Below are 21162 nucleotides of genomic sequence, written 5' to 3' on the forward strand. Positions count from 1 at the left end.
GAGGAGAGGGGAGTAGGAGGATTGTGAGAAGCAACCTCGGAGGCCAGGGCGAGGTTGAGGAGACAGGAAGGCTATTGTTTGGGTCGTAGCGTCCAATTTGACCGTGTTTGGCCCCTAAATGCTGCAGTGAGCGTGTAAGAGCCGACACGTGGCTAACACCGCGACGCCTGACTCGACCGGACGACGGGATAGATTTAGACTGATGGGAGACCGCTCTGGTTCAATTCCCTTCCCTTCCGTCTCCGCCTCCTCCTTGTCCTCCCTCCCCTCCTCACTCTCTTCCTCCCTCTCCGCAAACTCCTCCCTGTACTCCCTCCCTCCTCCTCCAAATCCACCTCCACCCCCTCCTCCTCCTTCTCCTCCTCACCCTCCTCCTCCTCCCTTTCATCCTCCCTTTCCTTCTTCTCCTCCCTCTCATCCCAGAGCTCTCAGTGATGGAAGTTTCTAAGGGAAAAGTGGGCAGGTAGATTTACACAAAGGCTGCTTTCCCGTTCTATATATAGCGCGCCACCGGTCAGGAATATGGATCATATGACGGGGGGGTGGGGGTGGGAGCGGGGGGGGATGTATATGCTCCGCTGGCACCCTGACCTTGGGGGGGAGGGGGGGGGGGGCGGATGGAGAGACGTGTTTCTTGGGATCTTTCTCCACGGAGATGATTTTACTTTTTCTACTTTTGAAGGGTGAGGGAGAGAGAGGGAGAGAGAGGGGGGAGGGAGAGAGAGAGGGTGGAGGGAGGGAGAGAGAGAGATAGAGAAGCAGGGAGAGAGAGAGACAGAGAGAGAGCAGTGAGCGAGAGAGAGAGAGAGAGAGAGAGAGAGAGAGAGAGAGAGAGAGAGAGAGAGAGAAAGGTTGCGAAGATGTAACACAACTGCAAATGCTTTCAAGAAGCATTGATCGCCCGTGGACGATGGCTATGGTGGGGGGGGGGGGGTAAAGTGAATAGCATAAGCGAGCTCTTTAAAAGAAACTGCCCTGCGTTTCCCCGCCTTAATGTGTCGCAAAATGGCCCCCGAGTAACGCACAAATTCCAAGCCCCCAGGAGCAGTGCCATACTTCTGCAATCCACCAGTGCTCAGCGGCCAAGCCTGGTATTGCAGCTGTTTTAGTGGGCTGTGGATGGGTCCCTCGATTCATGGATTCCCAGAAGTAGATATCCCCGTTCACTCCAATACAAGTGGGGAACAGGAATGTGTCTCCGCAAAAAAAATCTGGATATCGATCAAAGGCTCATAATTATCTTTATACCATATACTAATATATACTTAACATAACATATACTTCAACAGGTTCAACCAGCCTCGTCCCCCCCACCACCACCACCACCACCATCACCACCACCACCACCCCCACCCTTACCACAGCCATCTCTCCTTCCCTCTACACACCCCTCCCCCCAGAAACCACAACATCCCCCTCCTCCCCCCCCACCTCAACACAATCCCCGCCTCACATCACCATAGACCAGGTCAGAGGACAGCTGAGGGAAGCTCCGGCCCAGGAAAGCAGCAGGCCCAGACAAAGTGTGTCCGAGACTGCTGAAGACCTGTGCTGCAGAACTGGGAGAGCCGCTACAACGGATCTTCAACCTTAGCCTGCGGCTAGGGAGAGTGCCCACGATCTGGAAGACATCCTGCATCGTTCCGGTTCCGAAGAAGAACAGACCAGCGAGCTGAATGACTTCCGACCGGTGGCACTCACTTCACACCTGATGAAGACGTTGGAGCGGCTCTTCCTCAACCTCCTCAGACCCCAGGTACAACACGCCCAGGACCGCCTGCAGTTCGCGTATCAGCCAGATGTTGGTGTGGAGGATGCCATCCTCTACATGCTACACCGAATCCACTCCCATCTGGATAAGGGAAGCGGCACAGTGAGGATTCTCTTCTTGGACTTCTCCAGTGCCTTTAACACCATCCAGCCCCCTATGCTTCACGACAAACTGAACAGGATGGGAGTGGAACCCTATCTGGTGGACTGGATTGATGATTACCTCACTGACAGGCCACAGTACGTCAGGCTGAAGGACATCACGTCTGACACTGTGGTCAGCAGCACTGGAGCCCCCCAGGGTACAGTGCTGGCCCCTCTTCTCTTCACCCTGTACACCTCAGACTTTTGCTACAACTCTGAACTATGTCATCTACAGAAGTACGCTGATGACACAGCCATCGTTGGGTGTATTAGGGGTGACAGAGAGGAGGAGTATCGGAGTCTGGTGGGGGATTTTGCGCTCTGGTGCCACACTAACCGGCTACAGCTCAACACCTCTAAGACAAAAGAGCTGGTCATTGACTTTGGAAGATCCAGACCAAGTCCGAGACCAGTCCTGCTAGACGGAGCTGAGGTGGAGGCTGTGAATTCCTACAAATACCTCGGGGTCTGGCTGGATAACAAACTGGACTGGAAAACACACACCAGCTACCTGTATGGGAAGACACAAAGCAGGTTGTACTTCCTGAGGAGATTGCGGTCATTCAACATCTGCAAAATTGCTGTGGATGTTTTATCAGTCTGTGGTTGCCAGCGTCCTCTTCTACACTGTGGTGTGCTGGGGAGGCAGCATAAAACAAGAGGGACGCCTCCAGACTGGATAAACTGATCAGGCGGGCCAGCTCTGTGGTCGGCATGAAGCTGGAACCACTGGTGACGGTGGCAGAGAGGAGGACACTGGACAAACTGCTGGACATTATTGACAATGCCAGCCACCCCTTGCACACTGTCATCAGCAACCAGAGGAGCCTGTTCAGTGAAGGCTGCTCCTTCCCAAAGTTAGGACCAACAGACTAAAGAACTCCTTTGTCCCTCATGCCATCACACTTTACAACTCCTCACTCGGAGGGAAGTAGGAGGAAATAGAATATAAGTAATGGAAGTAATGGAAGTAATAGAAGTGATAGAGTAAAGAGGAGAGATATAACCTATTCCACTGCTTAATTGAACTGCTAATTTATTTAATTTAATTTAACTGTCAGCCACCCCTTGCTCACCGTCATTTCATATATGATATGATATTTATTCACAATGCCGTATGTGTATGTGTGTATGTATGTATGTATGTATATATATATATATATGTGTATGTATATGTGTGCATATGTATATGTGTGTGCATGTGTATATGTATATATATATATGTTTATTTATGTTTACATTTATTATTTATTTATATTTATTATTTATTTATTTATATTAATCCTCTATACAGTTCTCTACATTTATCTTTTATTTTACTTGAATCCTGTTTTACTTCTATATTATCTCTACTTTCTATATATATATATATATATATATTTTTTTTTTTTTTTTTTTTTTTTTTTATATAGTTATCTAAGAGTGTATTGTTTTATCTTATATTGTATATAATTTAATATTGTGTTGTGTTTCTTTCTGTAAGCTACTGGACAATCAATTTCCTTGAGGGAGTCATCCCAAAAGGATCAATAAAGCCTAATCTAATCTAATCTAATCTAATCTAATCTAATAAAATGTAAGTTTTCTCTTTTCAAAACACCACCTTAAGCTTTTATTTTATTTATGTGTTTTTTGCAGGAGAAGGAGGGGTGGGCAGCTGAAAGGAGTCGTAGGGAAACAAATGTTCTTTCGGCCTGGCATAATAATTGTTAACTAATAATTGTTGTCCAGATGTTGTCCAGAGTGTAATTTAAGATCACAAATAGAGAATCATCGGGGGGGTTATTAACTTATACTTCCATGTCGGGTTAACAATGTGACTGTGCTCGCTTAGACCTCTCGTTTATGATGCCACAAGGCTAACAATGCTAGTTAACAGAGGTGGGGGTAAGTCATTCATGTGCAAGTCACAAGCAAGTCTCAAGTCATAACCTTCAAGTCTCAAGCAAGTCCCAAGTCACTGTGGTGAGAATCAAGCAAGTCACAAGTCAAGTCATTGCTCAGGTCAAGCAAGTCACAAGTCAAGTCATACAAAAATCTGATGATCTAACCCAGTTTCCACATTTAAAAATCGGGTAAAGAGAGTGGTTCATAAGTTGAGTTTTATTTCAACATAACAATAACAATGTCTTAACAATAACAATAACTCAAACTATTCAAAACATTCCAAAACCATTATGTGCATAGTTTGAAAATGTTTTTATGATCATTACCTCCAACCTATGAACAGAATCAAATATAACCTCTAGGTAGCTGTATACGACAACAGTTCAAGTCAATCACTCAATCTCCCTACATGTTGTAGAATATTATTTGCAACACATGGCATCAGACATGAAAAAAAAGAATATTTCAAAAGTAATATCACATACACATACTGTAGGAAGGGGGAAATAGTAATACACAAGCCTGAAAGCTGGTAGCAATCTTGCTGCCTCGCAACATCGACTTACAATGCATTGCATTTGCAAAAAAAATAATTTGACAGTACTTTGTCACTGAGTTCTGAATGATGCGGTCACATTATCACCCCACCATGGCTGAACACACGGTTCAAGAGGTGCACTTGATGCAGGAATGCTATAACTCGTACCTCCACCTTGAACAAAAAGACACTTAAAACCCACTGAGTTAGAAGTAGCCTACTGACATGAAAATTAAACAAGTTAATCATCTGTGGAACGGGCAGGGCTCGAAAAAACTCCAGCCAATGATTTTCAGAAACACCGAGTGGCATTGGACAGTAAGTACGTCAATCAAACGGTCGTACTGCACTCCCCCCCCCCCCAGCCGTGACCTCTTCGTGCACGTGCTCAAAGCTCGTGCCAGAGCAAGCTTCTGTTTGTTGTTATCCTGCGGTAGCTACTGGAGCTAGTTTACTTGCTAATCCACATTTGGACCTAGCGCTAGAATACAACCCTAAACTCCAACCTAGCTAGCCTGCCCTGGCCCACTCTCGCGCATCTGTGTTCGCGCTCTTGTGTGATTGCGCGTCCATGTACTTGAAATGGGTGGAGTCAGAGTCAGCGTTGAAGGAGTGGGGGTAGGACCATTTGAGTTGCGTCTTTTCAAATCTCCTGCGCAAATCACATATCCAACCTATAATCTAACTTTAGAAAAGTCATTTCGAGTCATCTGTCTCAAGTCTAAGTCAAGTCTCAAGTCATGAAGACCAAGTCAAAGTCAAGTCGAGTCTTTTATCAGTGTTAGTCAAGCAAGTCTCAAGTCCTCAAATTTGCGACTCGAGTCAAGTCATGTGACTCGAGTCCCCCATGTCTGCTAGTTAACGAGAATATTTCTCCATCCAGCATTTCATGCAGTAGGGATTGGCTAGGCTCCCATGATGCGGAAGCAAATCTCTCTTTGATGTTGCCCTGCGCCATTGAGCAGTTTTCATAGGAATGAATGGGCGCCATTTTTTTATATTGTCCATGACAAAACCAGACAAAATAAACAAACATTTTAACTACTTTTTGTGGTTGAGGGAAAAGAGTGGGAGAGAAAGAGGGAGAGAGAAAGGGGGTGAGGGAGGAGAGAGAGAGAGAGAGAGAGAGAGAGAGAGAGAGAGAGAGAGAGAGAGAGAAAGGGGGTGATGGAGGGAGGGAAGGTGTGAGAGAGGGAGAGAGAGAGGGAGAGAGAGAGAGAGAGAGAGAGAAAGAGGGGGGAGAGAGGGAAAGGAGAGAGGAGGGAGGGAGCGAAAGAGGGGGCGAAGGAGGGGGAGGGGAGAGAGGGGGAGGGAGGGAGGGGCAGAGTGAGAGAGGGGAGAGAGAGGGGGTGAGGGAGAGGGAGAGAGAGAGGGGGATGGAGGGAGAGAGAGTGGGTGGAGAGAGGGAGGGAGAGAGAGGGAGGGAGAGGGAGGGGGAGGGAGGAAGAGGAGGAGGAGGAGACGCAGGAGGTGGAGGAGAGGAGGAGGGGGAGGAGGAGGAGGAGACGTATGAGGTGGAGGAGGTGGACTCCGAATAAGATTAATATCTTGCGGTGTCTGCGTCAGAAACATTTGCAACAATATTCTTCCCTCCTGGACACAACGAAACCGCGGTGCAACCCCGCAGTCGCCAAGGTTACCCTTTCATAAGGGCCGATAAATAAAAGGGACAAAAAACGACGCACTCTCTTTTTGAGTGTTCCTTTCATAGTTTTGTCCCAATCTCACATCCACACCCGAACAAAATCCTTATATTCGTCAACTTATTTCTTTAACAGTGGCCCCTCGCATTATCAGCTTTTTTAATTCCCCCCTCCCTCCCTCCGCACTCCCTCCTCTCCCCCCTCCTTCCCCCTCTGCGGCCATGTTAGCGTGTTAAATGATGGATCGCCCCCGCAGGGCGTACGTGGGGGTGTACCCTCCCCCCTCTCCCCCTTCCTCCCCCCCTCCCCGGGGCCGGTAAAAACCTGCGGGCCCCCAGGGGCCAGCCTTATCTCAACGAGCCTGATTATGCCCTCCGTGTTGTAAAGGGAGAGGGGAGAGGAGGAGGAGGGGGGGAAGGAGGGGGAAGAAAGGGGGAGGAGGAAAGTGTTGAAATGTAGAGACGATGATGAGGAATCTGACCTAATTCTGGTTTCGCCTCTTGTGTCGGAGGAGGTGGAGGAGAAGGAGGAGGAGGTTGAGTAGGAGGAGGTGGAGGAGGTGGAGAGAGAGGAGGTGGAGAGGGAGGAGGAGGATGTGGAGGAGGAATAGGAGGAGGTGGAGGAAGTGGAGGAGGAGGAGGTGGAGGAGGGGGAGGTGGAGAGAGAGGAGGTGGAGGAGGAGGTGGAGTAGGAGGAGGAGGAGGTGGAGGAGGTGGAGAAAGAGGAGGTGGAGAGGGAGGTGGAGGAGGTGGAGAGGGAGGAGGTGGAGGTGGAGGAGGAGGAGGTGGAGGAGGAGGAGGAGGAGGAGGAGAAGGAGGTGGAGGAGGTGGAGGAGGAGTAGAAGGTGGAGAGGGAGGAGGAGGAGGAGGTGGAGGAGGAGAAGCAGGAGGTGGAGGATGAGGAGAAGGAGTAGGAGGAGGAGGTGGAGAGGGATGAGGTGGAGGAGGAGGAGAAGAAAGAGGAGGAGGAGGAGGTGGAGGATGAGGAGGAGGAGTAGGAGTAGGAGGCGGAGGAGGTGGAGAAGGGATGAGGTGGAGGAGGAGGAGAAGAAAGAGGAAGGGGAGAAGAAAGAGGAGGAGAAGGAGGAGGAGGTGGAGGAGGAGGTGGAGGAGGAGGTATAATCCGTTGAGATTTACCTCATGCCAAGCGTTGATATGTGTCGAGGCTTACACCGCTGAAAGGAGTTTTTCCTTGGTTTTGTGTGTTTTGTGTGTTTTTTTATACACTAATGCTCTCAGTGTGCGTTATCTCTGCCTCTGTCTGGCACCGTTTCGTTTGGTGTGTCTGTCAGTCAGTCCTTCTTAATCTCTCCATCCTGGCGAGACCGACTCTGACACCCAGATGTGTGCATCTTCTCTTGGACGTGGTTTTTAACGTGTGTGTTTGTGTGTGTCTGATTGTGTAAGTGTGTGTGTGTGTGTGTGTGTGTGTGTGTGTGTGTGTGTGTGTGTGTGTGTGTATGTGTAAGTGTAAGTGTATGTGTGTGTGTGTGTGTGTGTGTGTGTGTGTGTGTGTGTGTGTGTGTGTGTGTGTGTGTATCTGATTGTGTTTGTGTGTGTTTACAATTATTTTTGTTGTCAATAGACCAAACTATACCAGACTAGACCACACTAGACCTCAACAGACCACAATAAACCCCACTAGACCACAATTGACACTCATTGCTTGGCATCACCTTTAAGCTGGACAGTTGAGTCTATCCCAGAGACTGGAATTGAAACCACTTCAATATGCACAGCCCAATTAAAATGGAATGCTGCATTCCCTGGCTGTCCAAACATTCTTAGTACTAGACCAAGCTTTGTCTGCAGAAGGATTGGGTCACAAAAAGATGTATTCCTTTCGAAGGCCGAGGACAAATAGTGAAAATTAAATCTGCATTATTAACATAACAAGTCGACATCGCGATGGCAGCGTCTCAGAAACACACACACTGATTCTATGTCCAGAAATACCAGGTTTATTTTTTTGCAGATTGTAATTTTTATTTTGTGTGTTTTTTCGAAGCTCAGGCCCCAAAGGACCAAGAGGTAGGCTCATTTGTACGTTTCCATTACGGCTGGCTATGAATAAACAAAGTGTGCATGTGTGTGTGTTTGTATGTGTGTGTGTGTGTGTGTGTGTGTGTCTGATTGTGTAAGTGTGTGTGTGTGTGTGTGTGTGTGTGTGTGTGTGTGTGTGTGTGTGTGTGTGTGTGTGTGTATGTGTAAGTGTAAGTGTATGTGTGTGTGTGTGTGTGTGTGTGTGTGTGTGTGTGTGTGTGTGTGTGTGTGTGTGTGTGTATCTGATTGTGTTTGTGTGTGTTTACAATTATTTTTGTTGTCAATAGACCAAACTAGACCAGACTAGACCACACTAGACCTCAACAGACCACAATAAACCCCACTAGACCACAATTGACACTCATTGCTTGGCATCACCTTTAAGCTGGACAGTTGAGTCTATCCCAGAGACTGGAATTGAAACCACTTCAATATGCACAGCCCAATTAAAATGGAATGCTGCATTCCCTGGCTGTCCAAACATTCTTAGTACTAGACCAAGCTTTGTCTGCAGAAGGATTGGGTCACAAAAAGATGTATTCCTTTCGAAGGCCGAGGACAAATAGTGAAAATTAAATCTGCATTATTAACATAACAAGTCGACATCGCGATGGCAGCGTCTCAGAAACACACACACTGATTCTATGTCCAGAAATACCAGGTTTATTTTTTTGCAGATTGTAATTTTTATTTTGTGTGTTTTTTCGAAGCTCAGGCCCCAAAGGACCAAGAGGTAGGCTCATTTGTACGTTTCCATTACGGCTGGCTATGAATAAACAAAGTGTGCATGTGTGTGTGTTTGTATGTGTGTGTGTGTGTGTGTGTGTGTGTGTGTGTGTGTGTGTGTGTGTGTGTGTGTGTGTGTGTGTGTGTGTGTGTGTGTGTGTGTGTGAGTGCAAGTGTGTAAATGTGTGTATGAGCGTGTGTGATTTAATGTGCATTTCTATACGTGGATGCATTTAGATCTGATTGTGTGTGTGCACGTGTGTATGTCTGTTAGTGTGCATCTTAGTATTTGTTTGCGTATGTATGTGTTTGTGTCTGTGTGTGTGTTCGCTATTTGATTGCTTGGTTGTGAGTGTATTTTAGTCTGGCTATGATTGTATCTTTGTGTGTTTGTGCGAATGTGAGTGTCTATCTGATTTTCAGTGTGAGTGTGTATCTGATTGTGTGTATGTGTGTGTGTCTGTGTTTGTTTGTGTGTGTTTCAATATTTGTGTGTGTGTTTTGCGTGTGCATGTCTTTGAATGTGTGTGCATATGTGTATATGTGTGTGTGTGTGTGTGTGTGTCTGCGTGTTTGAATGTGTGTGTTTGAATGTGTTTACGTGCGGGTGTTTGTGTGTGTGTCTGCGTCTTAGAGCGTGTGTTTTGAATGTGTGTGTCTGCGTCTTTGAATGTATGTGTGTGTGTGTGTGTGTGTGTGTGTGTGTGTGTGTGTGTGTGTGTGTGTGTGTGTGTGCGGAATAAAAACACTTCTCAGGTTTCTATTCCGATGCGGCGGTCGCTCGATATCGCAGCAAACAACGGAACGCAAACACGACACAAACAACAACCTGACTCCTCCATCTCCTCCCCCCTCATCCCCCATCACCTCCCCCCTCCCCTCGAGACGGAACACATCAACACGCCAACAAAAGCAAATGGAAATAAAATCCACCTCCTCCTTCTACTCCACCTCCTACATTGCCTCTCATCCTCCTCCTCCTCATCTTCATCCTCTTCCTCCAACTCCTCTAACTCCCTCTCTTCCACCTCCTCCCTCTCCTCCTCCCCCTCTCATTCTCCTCCTCCTCCTCTTCCACATCTCTCTTTTATGTGGAGACCACAACATGTTGTGCTTGTGTGTGTGTGTGTGTATTTGAATGTGCATGTGTGTGTGTGTGTGTGTGTTCGGATGTGTGCATGATTGTGCGTGTGTGGGGTGCGTGCGTGTGTGTTTGTTTGAATGTGTTTGCATTCGTAAGTGTGGGCTCCTCTAGTAAAGAACGCAGGGAGGAGGTGTTGGAAGATCGGTTCATTGAACGTGGTTTAATCTGTTGCCCTCTGATTGGTCAACGAGCAACAGGTGTGCAGCCTCTCCGGCCCCAGAATCCAATCAGACTCAGACCAGGTGAAGGCTGCTCAGACCGGGCAACATTTATTTTTACTTTCAGGGTGTATAGCAGACGCTTTTATCCAATAAGTCCAAGAAAGAGAAACAACAATATATATATCGTCGATATAGTAAGGATGTTATTCTCTTTTCTAAAGGTGTTCTTTCCTTTTGTATCTATATTATTTTTTCTAACTATATTTCATATTTGTATTTGTAGTGTGTTTACTGTAGATGTATTCTTTCCATTTGTATATTTTATCTGAATGTGTTTTTTCCATTGGCTTTTGTAATATTTTCTCTATATTTTCTGTGTCTTCAACTTTTCTTAATTCTTCTTCTTTTGTATCAGTATTCTGTTCTCTGTGACTATATTCCTTCCGTTTCCTTCCTTCTGATTAACCGAACACATTCTCGTTTCCTTCTTCTTCTTTAACTGCGTTGACTGTATTCCTTCCGTTCGTATTCGTAGATTAACCGATCACGTTCTTCTTCTTCTTCTTCTTCTTCTTCTTCTCTAACTGCGTTGGGTCGCGGTCCTCTGGGGCCTCGGGTTAGGATCTGTTTTCAGATCTAATTTAGCCTGAAGACGTTTTCAGCAGCCCCCCCCCCCCCCCCCCCCAGAGACCCCCCTTTACGGGCTATTAACATCACATGAAGATCTCCCCGGTTAGAAAGGGCCCCCCTCGGTGTAGGGCCCCTCGGCTTGTTGTGGACACACACATGCGTATATGTGCACGTGTACACACATGCACATGGAGACACCTACACACATGTACATGCACATGCACACAGAGAGACAAACACACACATGCATACATACATACACAGGAAGAAAGACATAACAACAGACACACATCACATACACACACACATGCACACAGAGAGACGCATACACACATGCACATGGAGACACACACACATAGACGTGCAGACACACACACACATTCACAAAGATGGGAAGAAACACACACACACCAACGTGGTAGTTGCGCTTCCTACGTGTGTGTGTGCGTGTGCATTCATCTATATTGATGCAGCCCTCAGCGCCTGAGAGAGATTCTGTTTCTCCGGCACAGAGACTTTGGGCGACTGATAAGATTCCCTGACTTCAAAGCACAAGGCCGACTGCCCCCTAAAGAACAGCACTTGCATTTTTCTCCTTATATTTCATAAAAGCACCTCAAAACATTTCATATTGCTTATTAATCCTCGATAGAGTCTTTAGATCTTCAGGGTTGTTTCTGCGGAGAGGTGGAGGGGAGGAAGAGAGGGGAGGAGGAAGAGGGGAGAGGGGAGGAAAAAGAGGAGATGTTGAGAGGAGAGGAAAGAAGAGAGGAGAGGAGTTGAGGAGACAAGAGGAAGGAGAGGAGTGGTTGATTTGTCTTTTGATATTTTCTCCTTACATTCCTCATGTATCTATAAAAAAACACCTCAAAACATTTCCTATTTGCTATTAATCCTCGACGGATGTTTCGGGTTGTTTGTGTGTCCGTGACAATCTCTGGATAACCCCTTCAGTCTGGGCTTAAGACACAATGTTATTACTAGATTTACCATAAACATCGACGCCCGCGTGGACACTGGAGCCCGGGTTCAAGGGTTTTTGTATACGGGGAGATTTGTGTTTTTCTAGTTCCTGGGAAACTCATTACTGAAGCACTTCTTCTTCTGAGGCGTGAAGAGGGGGGAGAGAGAGGAGGGAGGAAGGTTGAGGAGAGGAGAGGGGAGAGGAGGGGAGAGAGGAGGAGAGGAGGAAGGAAGGGTGAGGAGAGGAGGGGGGAAAGGGGAGAGGAAAGAGAGAGGAGGTGAGAGGAGGAGAGGACAGGACTGGTGAGGAGGGAGGATGTGAGGAGGAGGGGAGAGGAAGGGATGGTTACGATAGAGGAGAGGTGAGGGGAGGGAGGAGAAGAGAAGAGAGGAGAAGAGGGGAGGAGAGATGGGGAGAGGCGAGGAGAGGAGAGGAGAGGTTGGAATAGGAGACGAGGAGAGAGCGAGAGTAACAAGAGGGAGTGGGAGTGAGACGAGAGGTATAAATAGGAGGGAGAGAAAGGGGGGATGCGAGGGAAGACCAGAGCCTCGGGTAACCTTTAAGAACCTGCGGTGACATTTTGATACCGTCGCTATGCTAAAATGCTACGCTACGCTACGATGCTATGCTACGCTAGGTCAACACTATGTCCCCCCCCTCCAGTCTCCTGCGTGTTTGTCGTGTGTTTGTCGTGTTCTCTCTGTGTCGGCTCGGAACGACGCCCGGGCCGATCGATCTGAGCTTTGGAGCAGCTGGCAGTACCTGACACAATTGCATCAGCACACATGCACGCACGCACACGCACGTGCAGAGAAACACACATGCACGTGCACATATAAATGCGCACACGCACCACATATCGTACACTCTTACAAGAACATATCCATTTTCCGAAGTAAGGTTCCAAAAGATCGGAAGGGGCAGGACTTAGGCTCCATTGGAACCGGTACATTTAAGCCCCCCCCCCACTGTCAGTCGGACGTCAGCTCCGAGCTCCGAGTCGACTAATGGATGAGAGGGAATTACCGGCGCTCTCGCTGTGCGGCTCACTGGGGGGGGGGAAAGAGAGCGGGGGGGAGGGGGGTGAGGAGGGAGAGAAAAAAGAGGAGGGGGAGGGATACTTGACTGCAAATAGGGCTCGGAGTGCCTTCGTTAGTGGAGGCACAGGCTCCAAAGGTTTTTTGAATGGCAGAAATGTTCCGTCAAATGTAGCGGTCGTAGCATAGCTAGGCATTCGCTGATTGGTCCATCGTGGAATGATGTTTTTATTTGCAGAATTTCGATTTGTAGTTTATTCAAGTTCAAGTTCAAGTTCAAGTGTACTTTATTGTCAAAAATCTATGTAACAGGGTTAGCACAGAAGTTCGAAATTGCGTTTGACCAGTCTCCAATGTGCAGTTTAACTAAAAACATTTAAATAAGACATTGACAATAATCTCTCACTCACACACACACACACACACACACACACACACACACACACACACACACACACACACACACACACACACATAGCAGCAGAAGTACAATCAGTGGTCACAAGGTGCAACAGTAAAGTAAAGTGCAACAGTAAAGTGCCAGTGGCATGGTGTGTATGGAGTCAGTTTCCTGCCATAATTCAAACCTGAAAAAAAAAGTTTCAAAGGCTTTTAAGTCTGGGTTTGAAAACTCAACACCTTGTAAAAAAGGTTTTGCAACGCTGAAAAAAGAGATTATAACCTGAAAAAAACTAAAACTAAAATTCAAACATCTGTAAACATGATTTTGTGTTCTATTTTATCTTCTTCATCATTTTCACCAACACATTTGCAAAGTTCAAACAATTTCACCAGCGCATTTGCAGAGTTTCAAATCGGGTACTGTTCTAACAGTGTGTTTCATTGTTGCCCGGTTTTGAAACCTTGTAAATGGGATTCTGCAAACAGGTGTTCATACATTGAGAAATACGTTTTGAAAGGTTGAATATTTAGTTTAAAAAACTTGTAAAGGTGTACGTTTACGACATTGCAACATATTTTTTCAGAACTGACTTTTCAGCACTGACTTTTCAGAGATTTGACCACACAGGCGCAAGCTTTGAGTCACGTGAATATTGGCAGTGTTCTGACGCCACTCGTTTTGAAACTCCTGACAGTCGAATCTGAAAAAAAAAAAAACGTTCCTGGGGGCGGGACCATTTAGCTCTAAACCTATTGGTTGCTCTCGGCTGACGTACATTCCAATCACATGTGCCGTTCACCGGGCTGTGCGTGATTGACAGTGGAACAGTGTGAAGTGTACAGTTCCTGAATGGCTGGTAGGGGTGACCTGATGATCTTTTCTGCTGTCCTCACCACCCTCTGCAGTGCCTTCTTGTCTGCAGCTAGACAGCTGCCGTGCCAGACAGAGACTATTATTATACTGACTATAATTATCTATTATTGTCATTAGGTTGTAATTAATGGAAGCACAAGCTCAAAAGTTGGAGAGGAGAGGGGAGAGGGGAGGAGAGGTGGAGGGGAGAGAGGGGAGGAGGAGGGGAGTGGAGAGGTTGGAAGGACAGGGGAGGGGTGGAGAGGAGAGGAGAGGAGAGGAGTGCTAAGAATAGGAGACAAGAGAAAGATAGAGAGGATTAGTTACAAATAAAAAATTATAATAGACGCCCAAATGATAACAAACTCCAACCACTCTGCACTACACTCACATACAGTACAGTAAAAACGTATATTTTTCTTTAAATCTCCATCTTTATTGCAGAATAATCTTAATAAAACGCTGATTCTCCCCCAAACCCTGGCTCCCTTAAACCTCTCCATCCCTCTCTGCCAAGACGGTCCTAATGGAGCATCGGAAAATCGAAATTCCCCTAATGACACTCACTTCGTTCCTCCTCGGACTCTACTGATGTCTGTCCCCTCCCTGACCAGGAGGTCTCTAACGGGGGGGCCGACACCCCCCCTCGGCCTGCTGGTTCAAGGATATATCAGTATTAACCAAGGGATTCATCTAAATATGACGTGTTTTCGCTGATGAGAGAGAGGAGAGGGGGAGGAGAGGAGAGGAGAGGGGAGGGGAGAGGACATGAGAGGAGAGGAGAGGAGAGGAGGGGAGGAGAGAAGAGGAGAGGGGAGGGGCAGAGAGAAAGGGAGGAGAGGGGAGGAGGGGATAGGGGAGGAGAGGGGAGAGGAGAGGAGGAGAGGAGAGTAGTTGAGAGAAGAGGAGAGTGGAGGAGAGAGAGGAGAGGAGTGATTTCGCTGACGTCTTCTTTAGTCAGCAGGTTTTTTTTCGTTGTTTCTCTCTGAGTTGCGTCGGGAGAGCGATTAGATGACTGCTAGTCACCAGGTGTGGGTGTGTGTGTATAAGTGCGTTATTTTGCACTCGTGGGAGGAAAGTGTGTGTACGTGTCGATGTGTGTGTGTGTGTGTGTACAGTGTATATGTGTCAATGTGTCTGTGTGCGAGCGTTCGTGCACGTGTAAGTGTGTGTATGCACCTGAGAGGAAAGTATGTGTGTGCCTGTACGTGCATGTGTGACAATGTCTGTGTGTGTGTATGCGTGTGTGTGCTTGAATTTGCATGTGGTTGACGTTTGTGTACAGTATACGTTTGTGTGTGTCCAAGTGTGTTATTGTGCATTTGTATGTATGCACCTGGGAGAGTTTGTGTGCGTGTGTGTGTGTGTGTGTGTGTGTGTGTGTACAGTATATGTTTGTCAGTGTGTCTGTGTGTGCGAGTGTCCGTGAACATAAAAGTGTATGTACGTGTGTTATTTTGTGTTTCTATGTATGCACGTGGGAGGAGTTTGTGTTTGTGTATTTAGTGTGGTTAACGTTGTGTACAGTATAAGTGTGTGGGTGCGAGTATTTGTGTGTTATTGTTTGTATGCATGCACATTGGATATATATGTGTGCGTACACTTGTATTCCACAATGTCTGTGTGTGTATGAGTGTGTGCATGTGTTGAGTGTGTACAGTATAGGTGTTTGTTAAGAGTGTGTGTGCGACTGTTTGTGTCTATAAGTGTCAGTCTGTGTCTGCGGGTGTTTGGGTGTGTGTCTGTTAGTGTGTGTGCGCAGTGTGTGTTCGCACAAAAAGGCGTGCGTTTGTGTGTGTTTATGGGAGTGTTTGTGCACAGTATATGTGAGGTTTGTTAGTGTGTGTGTGTGCGTGCGTGCGTGTGGGTGTGCGTTAATGTGTGCATGTACGCACACACCTGCTTGTATCATATCACCTGCACCTTCCTCTGTCGTACCGCTAACCTCACACTCTCTCGTCTTCCCAAGGAGAGAGAGGAGAGGAGGGGAGGGGAGAGGACAGGAGGGGAGAGAGGAGCTGAGCTATTTAAAGTCTCCCCCCTAGCCACTACCCTCCCTCTTCGTGCACAGTCACCCAAGACACCACCGAAATCCTCAACACATCGCAAACGTAATCAAATTAGCCGCTAAAGCTAAACGCGTTTCACCTTACAAGCTAAGAAACCTATAACGCAATTCTACAGCCATATCCAGAGTCGGTACGCACAACATGCCGAGCAATTGTGGCCTCTGAATTACTTGAGAGACAACAGAGGTTAGCGACGGCCAATGCATGCTAGGGTATGCTAAACGATGCTCAAAATACTAAAGTGCTAACCGACATTAGCGATGGCCGGTGTATGCTAGGGTATGCTAAACGATGCTTAAATACTTAAGTGCTAACACAGTGTAGCAGGTTAAGGAGCGCGGGGAGACCAGTTTCCTTCGTCCCTTTGTTGGGAACATCTGCGCCCCGGGCCTGTGCACGACCCGAAAGTTGAAGGGCTGCAACGCGAGATACCACCGGGTGATCCTTGCGTTGACATCCTTCATGCGATGGAGCCACTGGAGGGGGGCGTGGTCGGAGTAGAGGGTGAATGCCCGCCCCAGCAAGGGCGCCGACCGCCCATCGGATGGCGAGACACTCCTTTTCAACTGTGCTGTACCGACCCTCCCGGTCCGATAGTTTTCTGCTCAGGTACAGCACCAGGCGGTCGACCCCTTCCACCTGCTGGGTCAGGACCGCGCCCAACCCCCTATCCGACGCGTCCGTCAGCAGGGAAAAAGGGAGATCAAAGTCAGGAGCACACAGGACCGACTTTCCACAGAGGGCTGTTTTAATAGCATCAAACGACACCTGACATGGCTCCGGCCACTGTATCTGGGGCCCTCTTACGGGTGAGGTCGGTCAAGGGGCTGGCCAGGTCGGAGAAGTGTGGTACAAACTGCCGGTAGTACCCTGCCAGCCCCAAGAACCGCCTCACCTCTTTCTTGGTCCTGGGCCGAGGGGAGGTGGCGACCGCTGCGGTCTTCGCTACCTGTGGCCGGACCTTCCCCCCCCCCAGGTGGTACCCCAGATACTGGATCTCCCTCCGCCCGATCACGCACTTCTTCGGGTTGGCCGTGAGCCCCGCCCGTCTCAGCGACTGAAGAACGGCCGCCACCTGCCGCATATGCTGCTCCCACGTTTCACTATAGATGACGATGTCATCAATGTAGGCAGCAGCATACGCGGCGTGTGGCCGTAACACCCGGTCCATCAGCCGCTGAAACGTGGCATTGGGTAGGCGTCAAACTTCGACACTGCATTCACTCTACGGTAGTCTACACAGAACCGGACAGACCTGTCCGGCTTCCCCACAAGCACGACGGGACTGCACCAGTCACTGTGAGACTCCTCGACCACGCCCAACTCCAACATGGTTGCCAATTCACGCCGCACCACATCTTGTTTGTGGACGGGTAGCCCGGGCTGCGTCTCGATGTTGTGAGTAATTAGCGGGGTGCGACCGGGCAGGGGCGAAAAGACGTCGGCGAACCGGAGTTGCAGACCGGCAACGTCCCGCGCCTGACTCCCTGAGAGACCCTCGCCCTGACCAACAGGGGGGGTGGGGCCTGGGCTAGGGACGTCCGGTCCGAGCTCTTCCCTCTCCGGTAACGTAGACGCAAACGCGACAGGGACCGCATCGTTCCACCTCTTTAGGAGGTTGATGTGGTAGACCTGCTTGTTTTCGCCCCTGTCCGACCGCGCTACCTCGTAATCCACGTCCCTAATTACTCATTATTTTGTAAAGCAAACAAAAGACATGCTCCAAACTAAATCATAACGCTCGATCCATGGGCTTCCTGGTTCCAGAGATGTTGCGCACAGTCTGTCGATCTCTTCTCTCACGGGTAACATTTCTCTCAGGTAACATCTCTCCTACTGCAACACAAAGCAGGCACATAAATACACATTCCCTGATTGGACCTGATCGCGGGCACCTGCTCGCAACCAGGTCCAACCCCCCCAGCCAATCCGGTGTGTTCCCAACCGTCCCCTACCTCCCCCTGCAGGCCAAACGTCGCACGTCCCCCCCCACACAGAGGTTAGAGATGGCCGGTGTATGCCAGGGTATGCTTAACGGGTAACCCTTCCTTTTAAAGTCCCCTAATTACTAGGTATTTACCCGGTACATGCATGGTAAATCATAGTGTATTACTGGGTAATTACCACTGGTAATAGGTAAATACAGAGGTAGTTACCCGGTAAATTATAGTGTATTACTGTGTAATTACCACTGGTAATAAGGTAAATACAGAGGAATTACAGCTGATGTACCAAGTGAAACCTCCACTATTACCCATCAACTCAACTAGCGTGTAGTTGTAACTGTTTTAGGTTGGTAATAACTCAGATATTGTGTACTTCCTAGGAAATTAGGCAACCAATTCTTAGAAACACCTATTATCCAAGGTTTATGTTGGTAACAGCCCAAATTTAATGATGTACTATCTAGAAATTAGCATAGTACTTTCCAATAAAATACTTTTTCTTAGTTATTATTCATAGCTACACCCATTTAGAAAGGGTTTATTCGATTTACCACTATGGAATTACTTACCTGGTAACAACCTCTGCAGGAATCTGTTTTCCTCTAGTGTCATGGTACATCTTCTTAAATACTGGGTACGAAGCCGTTTGTTTCCATGGTATTACCAGGTTCTTACCATATAATTTATAATAGATACATTCCATTATCCATGCAGTCAACACAAACATGTACCATGTACGTTCTGCGATGTTACCATGTAAAACACGACAATTTACCCAGTAAAAAAGCTGAAACTGTACTGTAAAAGGAAGCCTCGTTTGTTTCCATGGTATTACCAAGTTCTTACCATATAATTTATAATAGATACATTCCATTGTCCATGCAGTCAACACAAACTTGTACCATGTACGTTCTGCGACGTTACCAAGTAAAACACGACAATTTACCCAGTAAGTAAGCTGAAACTGTACTGTAAAAGGAAGCCTCGTTTGTTTCCATGGTATTACCAGGTTCTTACCATATAATTTATAAAAGATACATTCCATTGTCCATGCAGTCAACACAAACTTGTACCATGTACGTTCTGTGACGTTACCAAGCAGGGGCGGAGTGGGGCACTAATAGCCACCGGGAGAATCCTCCCCAGTCCGGCCCCACCCCCCTGCAACACCGTTTATTTATATATTTTTTCAGTAATAAATTTTTTTTTTGGTAAAAATGAATGATATAATTATAATTAAGAAATTAAAAATGGGTAAAATAGGTCACAGTTCTGCTCTGTGCGGAAGAGAATTGGCGCTCCGAGAATTGGCGCACTTCCTTACAAGACCAGTAACCATAGCTGTCGGGTTATTCTTATAATAAGGCTCGTACAACAACGTAATCGGAGTGTGTCTTTATTAAGCTTCTTCTCCAGCCGTAACCGTACACTAGTGTGCGCATGCACGGGCTTCCAGCTAACCCCGCCCCCGGTACAGACGTCATCAGGTTGCTACAAAATAAAGGCATTCCTTACAGTATTATTCAATAATACCACATCTCCCTTTCTTTGAGAACAAAGGGTGCCTTTGTCTCTGCAGGTCTTAAGGGGTTTATTCTGCCCTTTTGCTGGAAGACCTGTCCCTGATCTGTCCCTGTTTGAAGCATGCAAAATTATAAATAAAATAACTTACACATTACCATACTGTGAACTATTACTTTAGCAGGCTGTGTTCTCAAAACGTAAACTCTCAGGTTTCAGGTAATTGTAAACTGTGAAGCAGAACAATTTAACAATCACACGTCACTCTCTTTTTCTTCCTTTTTTTTTTTTTTTTTTTTTTTTTACTGTGGAAAAACAATCAATAAATCACAAATCAAGTCTCTGCGGCTTTTTAACCTCTCGCCCACACCTGGTCCACACAGTCTCTGTGGTGGTGGGGCCCTCTCTGCTGGGTGATGTTTTCACTGGTGGAGCTGAGTCTGGTGCAGGTGGTTCTCCTCCCTCATCAGCGTCGACTACCCCACCGTTGGTCTGCAGTGGCACCAAGTGACGCCGGTTCCTCCTCAGTGTGCCCAGAGGCACCGGGACGATATAAGAGCGAGGGGTGTTGTGTGTAGCTAGCACTTTGCCCTGGACTCGTGCATCAGTGATCCACACATCCTCCCCAGGTACGAGTGGCTCCAGGTTTCTCGCTCCGTGTCTCTTGTCGAAGGATCTCGCGTCATTCCTCCTCTTCTCCTTTTCTTTGGCCTCCAGCGCATTGTAGTCAGGCAACACTGGATTCAGCAGGGTTGGAAGGGCAGGAACTGTAGTGCGGAGGCGGCGCCCCATCAACAGTTCGGCTGGGCTATAACCGTTCTGTAGAGGGGTTGCTCTGTAGGCCAGCAATGCAAGATATGGGTCTGATGCCTTTGTCAGCAGGTTTTTCACGGTTTGTACAGCTCGCTCCGCCTCCCCATTGCTCTGAGGAAACCTGGGGCTGCTCGTGATGTGCACAAAGCCATACTCTGCTGCAAAGGCTTTGAAGTGGCTACCGGAGAACTGGGGCCCATTGTCACTTTTAAGAAATTCACAAATTCCATGACGAGCAAACATGGATTTCAGGTGCACCACCACATCTGTGGACCTTGTGGGTGACAGCAGTGCAACTTCCACGTACCTCGAGAAATAATCTACTACCAGTAGATAGGCCTTGCCTTTCAGGGTGAAAAGGTCAGCTCCCAAGGTTTGCCAAGGCCTGTCTGGCATCTCCGTTGGCATCAGCGGCTCTGTGACGTTCCTTCTCTCCTGAATGCAGGTCCTACATTTCAGCACCATGTCATTCAGCTGGCTGCTGAGTCCTGGCCACCATACCGTCTGTTTGGCCCGGCCCCTGCACTTTGTCACCCCCAGGTGTCCCTCATGTAGTCTCTCCAGCACATCACCTTGTAAGGCCGATGGGATGACGAGCCGCATGCCCCGCAGCAGCAGTCCATCGTGCACAGTCAGCACTGCTCTATCAGCCCAGTAATGTCTCAGCACTCCCTGCAGTTGGCTCTTGTCAGGCCAGCCGTCTGTGCAGTACTCCATCAGTGCAGAGCATGTGCTGTCTGCCTTCAGGTGGTCACGTAGGCTGCTCAGATAATCTCCACTGACAGGAATGTTGCTGATGACAGAGTCTACATAGATGTTGGTGTCCTCTAGTAGGCTTGTTTCTGTGTTCGCTCTTGCGGCACTCAGAGGAG

This window comes from Gadus macrocephalus, chromosome 7, assembly GCF_031168955.1.
Source record: "Gadus macrocephalus chromosome 7, ASM3116895v1".
Taxonomy (NCBI): Eukaryota; Metazoa; Chordata; class Actinopteri; order Gadiformes; family Gadidae; genus Gadus; species Gadus macrocephalus.